This window comes from Triticum dicoccoides, chromosome 4B, assembly GCF_002162155.2.
Source record: "Triticum dicoccoides isolate Atlit2015 ecotype Zavitan chromosome 4B, WEW_v2.0, whole genome shotgun sequence".
In the NCBI taxonomy this organism is placed as follows: domain Eukaryota; kingdom Viridiplantae; phylum Streptophyta; class Magnoliopsida; order Poales; family Poaceae; genus Triticum; species Triticum dicoccoides.
In genome coordinates, this window is record NC_041387.1 from 17,176,831 (window position 1) to 17,183,036 (window position 6,206).

Below are 6,206 nucleotides of genomic sequence, written 5' to 3' on the forward strand. Positions count from 1 at the left end.
GTCCCCACGCCCCCGTCCTCCGGCGTCCCGTCCTTGCCGGCGCGCTCCCTCCGCCGCCCTCGGCCGCTGCGCCGGAGTGCCTCCTCACCGGCCGCCCGACTCCGCCTCGTCGCCCCGTCGCCTCTACTGCTCGCCACCGACCGGATCCGGCGAGATCTGGGTCGGGGCCGCCTCCTCCGACCTTCCTCGGCCGCTCTCCGGCGAGAACTCTGGCTGCCTCGGTTCCCGTGCCTGGCCCGATCCAGATCCGAAGGTTGACCCCCGAAATCCTAAGTCCCAGATTTTTGTAATAACCATGCCATGTTCATGCCATCATATCTCTGCAACCGTTGCTCCGTTTTGAGTGTGCTCTATATGAAACTTGCTTAGAATTGCTTGTAGTTTCATATTATCATGTTGCATCCTTGTTTTGAGGTGTTTGCTTGATGTTTGGGTGCATTTCGCATCAATGCCATGTTTAACTTGTTTTGCTCATATCTTCTAGGCCGTAGCTCCGAACTAAATGAACTTTATATGTAACTTGACTAGAATCTCGTGTAGATCCTCCTTGTGCATCTTAACTTGCTGTTTAACAACTTGAACATAAGGTCTATTCAGATCTGGACCAATTTCGAAATTTGCATATGAGGACTTACCGGAATTGTTATATGTTGTTTCCGGCCTCATTTAAACTTGCCTTGATGTGTTGCTCTTGTTTGCATCATCTCTTGCCATGAGTAGCTTCATCTAGGTTTGTCATGCATCATGCTTGTTGTGCATCATGCCTTGTTCATGTGTGGTGTGTTTACCTTGTTCATGTGTGGTGTGTTTACCTTGTTCATGTGTGGTGTGTTTACCTATGTTGTGTGCTTCTTTTCGATAGTTCTTGTTTCGTTGCGATCGTGAGGATTCGTTCGTCTACGCTTGGTTCGTCTTCGTGGCTTCATCCGTTCGTCTTCTTCATGGACTCGTTCTTCTTCCTTGCAGGATTTCAGGCAAGATGACCGCTACCCTGGATCTCACTACTATCATTGCTATGCTAGTTGTTTCGTTCTATCGCTATGCTGCGCTACCTATCACTTGTTTATCAAGCCATCCCATATTGCCATGAACCTCTAACCTTTGACACCTTTCCTATGCAAACCGTTGTTTGGCTATGTTACCGCTTTGCTCAGCCCCTCTTATAGCGTTGCTAGTTGCAGGTGAAGTTGAAGATTTCTCCATGGTGGACATGATTTTGGTTGGGATATCACAATATCTCCTATATTATTAATGCATCTATATATTTGGTAAAGGGTGGAAGACTCGGCCTTATGCCTAGTGTTTTGTTCCACTCTTGCCGCCCTAGTTTCCGTCATACCGGTGTTATGTTTTCGGATTTTGCGTTCCTTACGTGGTCGGGTGATTTATGGGACCCCCTTGACAGTTCGCTTTGAATAAAACTCCTCCAGCAAGGCCCAACCTTGGTTTTACCATTTGCCTCACCACCACCTATCATTTCCCTTGGGTCGGCCAACCCGAGGGTCATCTTTATTTTAGCCCCCCCGGGCCAGTGCTTGTCTAAGTGTTGGTCCGAACCGAGCCGCCTGCGGGGCCCCCTCGGGGCAACTCGAGGTCTGGTTTTACTCGTAGCCTGTCTCATCCGGTGTTGCCCTAAGAACGAGATATGTGCAGCTCCTATTGGGATTGTCGGCGCATCGGGCGGTCTTTGCTGGTCTTGTTTTACCATTGTCGAAATGTCTTGTAAACCGGGATTCCGAGTCTGATCGGGTCTTCCTGGGAGAAGGTCTATTCCTTCGTTGATCGCGAGAGCTTGTCATGGGCTAAGTTGGGACACCCCTGCAGGGTATAATCTTTCGAAAGTCGTGCCTGCGGTTGTAGGCAGATGGGAATTTGTTAATGTCCGGTTGTAGATAACTTGACACCAGATCCGAATTAAAACGCATCAACCGTGTGTGTAGCCGTGATGGTCTCTTCTCGGCGGAGTCCGGGAAGTGAACACGGTTTTTGGGTTATGTTTGACGTAAGTAGGAGTTCAGGATCACTTCTTGATCATTGCTAGCTTCACGACCATTCTGATTGCTCTCTTCTCGCTCTTATTTGCGTATGTTAGCCACCATATATGCTTAGTCGTTGCTGCAGCCTCACCACTTTACCCCTTCCTTTCCCTTTAAGCTTTGCTAGTCTTGATACCCATGGTAATGGGATTGCTGAGTCCTCGTGGCTCACAGATTACTAGAACAACAGTTGCAGGTACAGGTTCTGCGATGATCATGACGCGAGAGCGATCGATGCTTGCTTGCGTTGAGTTTTTCTTCTGCTTCTTCGATCAGGGGATAGGTTCCAGGTCGGCAGCCTGGGCTAGCAGGGTGGATGTCGTTTGAGTTTCTGTTTGTGATTCATCCGTAGTCGGATGATGCTCTGATGTATTGTGATGTTGTATTCGTGTGGCATTGTATGCCTTATGTATGTATCCCCATCTATTATGTAATGTTGATGTAATGATATCCACCTTGCAAAAGCGTTTCAATAAGCGGGTCTATCCTTGGTGGGACCTTCGAGTTCCTTTTGGATAGGGTCGCATATTGGGCGTGACAACGCACCTCGCCAAGGCAGCGCACCGATTTTGTTGCTTGGGCACCAGAGAAAAGTGGGTTGTTCACGGTGAGAAGCGCGTACTTCTTGGCCACATGCGATTATGATGCTTGCTTCGCAGGTGGATTCTCTAGCTCTGCTCCAAATGGGAGCCGCAATCTTTGGAACTGCATATGGAAATCATCTGTCCCTCAACGTATGAAAATCTCCGCTTGGAAAGCTGCTACAAATGCCCTCCCAACGCAAAAGTGCAAAGTGTACAGGCATCTAGCTACCAGATCCACGTGTCCATTGTGCGGGATGGAGGAGGAGGGTTCTTTTCATGCCTTAGTGGCGTGCCCTCATGCCAGAAGTGTCTGGCTAAGCATGCACACTAGATGGCCACTTCCTGGCGATGAGGTTTTGATCGATAACGGTAAGGAATGGTTACTACATCTCTTGTCCAGGTGCCCTGATGACATACGGGACATGATCATTATGATTTGCTGGCGTATATGGCAATTGCGGTCAGATCAAACACATGGTAAGGAGGTGCCTCCGGTCCATGTTACGGTCGATTTTCTGGATAGCTACTATAAGTCAGTCGTGCTGGCCGGTTCTCTACTGACGAAATCATCAAGGGGAAGATGCCATCTTCGGCTGCCCCTCCCAGGATAGAGAAGATGGCGCCTTTGGCCAAGCCGTGGCCAAACCCCACTCCAGGGCGTGTTGCTCTCTCCGTGGACGGGTCGTTCAATGGCTCTGATGGATCGGCCGCTGCGGGGATGGTCTTACGGGACAGCAATGGTCAGCTCATCTTCTCTGCGTAGCGGGTGATATTCAACTGTAATGACATTCTGGTAGCCGAACTTCATGCGATAATGCAAGGAATGGCTTTGGCCAACCAACATTCTACACTTCCAGTGGCCGTTCGGTCGGACTCGGCGGAAGCGCTCTCAAGTTTGTTGAGCAAGGGATTGGAGCGTTCAGCATATGGGCATCTGGTTCGTGAGACCAAGGAGTTAATGTGTAATAGGGAGTTTTATCCTTAGAAAATTCATCGTAGTCAAAATAGAGTTGCAGATCGGTTGGCCAACTATAGCCGTACAGAGAGTACTACTGCTGTATGGTTAACTTCAGCTCCACCTTGTATCGAGGAGCTATGGCCTCTTGATTGTAACACTATTATCCAGTAATAAAACTCCTTTACCCCACAAAAAAAAGAAAAATGACGCATTGATTCTGAAACATTGACTCATTTCTAAATATACTCCCTCTGTTTTTATATACTCCCTCTGTCCCATAATATAAGAACGTTTTTGATATTAGTATAGTTTTAAAAATGTTTTTATATTTATGGGACGGAGGGAGTACTAGTCTTTGGTCCACACATTGACTCGTTTTGCACAGTCGTTTACATCGTTTCTACTGCCTCTATTGATTCCGACAAAACCATCTCTATTCCATTGGGAATCTTCCGTCTCTGCCAACTTTGAGCCTCACGCCCTCACAACAGGTTTCGCTGATAATTACAACGTTTTGTCCCAAGCACCCAAGAGAATGCAATCAAACTTATTACACCTCTATCCGTAAAATAGATTAGTTCCTATAAAGCGTTCGGTCAAATTTCTAAAACTTGATTATTAATATACATACAAAATATTTAAACTCCTAAGTTGAAGTAGTGCAATTGGATTTCCCATGGAAAATAGTTGCATATTGTACAAAAAAAAATTCTTTGATTTTTCAAAATAAAATTAATTTGTAAACATTCAGTATATTGTACACTAATTTGAGGAATTGCTCTTCGTCAATGTACATGTGATAATCTGCTGCATAAAGTCTTGTATTGATACGTGGTTATAGTGTTCACAAACTACCTTTATTATATTGCTAATATATGTACTAAATCAACGACAACTAATATGGAACGAGGGAGTAATATACACGCTACTATCCAGCATATAGCAGACCACCTTATTATACTTATGTTTTTGTTCCTTTTCTTACTCCTTTTCTGCAGTAAACCCAGCTCAGACAGAGATAGATGGTTGCCAATACACCGACAACGGAAAAAGTCCATTTTAAACCTTGAACTTGTAGAGGTCAAGCGAAATAAACCCTCAAGTTAAAATCCCGGTCGATTGCATCCTAAACTATGCAATCCCGGTCTAAATCGAACATTGGCATCGTTTGAACTGGGATTCGTCTAGTGGGCTGGCCCGCTAGAGTATTTTTCCGTTCAAGATATTTTTTTCCAAAGGGCGCACACCCTGCTCCCCGCTGGACCAGCCCACTTTAGTTCTTTTCATTAAAAAAGATTTGGCGCGCGGTGGTGGCTCGAACAGAAAATCACGTGTTGTTGATCGAAGCAACAAACCACCAGGACACCACTTGCGTTGTGTTCCGTTGCTCCCTTTTTCTTCCTTTTCTTCTTTCTTTTCTTTCCTTTTTCTTTTTTCTTTTTCATTTTCCATTTTTTCTTAAATTCGAGAACCTTATCTGAAAGCTACGAACTTTTTTTTTCAAATTTCCATATTGTTTTAAAATCCCGTAAATATATTTCTAATGCTCAGATTATTTTAAGTATATAAAATCCAGCCCATTTGGAGCTATTGAATAGCAGGCTTGCAAAAAAAAACTATAAATATATGTGTTGGACAATTTTCGAATGTGCATTGAACATTTTTGAAAACAAATATGAATATATGCATCGATTTTTAAAAAAAATACGCATTGAATATTTTTGTAATATATGTCAAACTATCTTCGAACATTGAACACATGCATGATATACACTGAACAAATTTCTAATATACGATGAACATTTTTATAAATGAGTGAAATGTTTGTAAATATACCCCGAACATTTCCTTAATATACGCAATGAACTTTGTATAAATACAGGAAAAAGAAACAAAAGAAACAAAAGTAGAAAATAAAATAAAAAAATCTACGAACTCTTTTTTCATGGAGGTTCTCGAATCCGTGAACATTTTGTTCAAATTTCGTGATTTTTTTCTTTTGAAATTCTGCTTCACAAGGTTATTTTTTTGGTTTGCTATTTCCTAGTAAAATAGCCACCGGTTTTTATACAGCTTAAAAAAACTCGAGCTTTTAAAAAATAAAAAATTACAGGCTTCAGAAATAATATGCAAATTTGGGAAAAAATCGCCAACTTCAAAATAAATCTTGAATTTAAAAGATAACTAAAAATTAAAATGAAACAAAAACAAAAAAATGAAAGAAAAAGGAAAGGAAAGAAAGAAGAAAAGAAGAAAAAGGGAGGAAGTTATCTCAATGTATGTAGTGTCCCTGGTGGTTAGTTGCGTCGTTCGGACAACGCCAATGCGGGGTCTCGAGTTCAAGCCACAGCGTGCGTTTCGAAACATGAAGCTGTTGTTATACATCTTCGAAATGATGTCTGATCTCAAAGATAACTTCTAAAAAAAGTGAATTTTTGACTGTTGGTGGGGATGCTGCCACGAACCAAGCATATGTTGATCTGTTTAATTGTGAGGTTGGAAGCTTCCCACTTAAATATTTAGGGATACATGTGAGTGTCACCTCCTTGAGAATTGGCGACTGGGACTTCCTTGAGGGCAAATATCTTCAGAGATTTGATGCTTGGGTTGGTAATGATGCCTCCATGT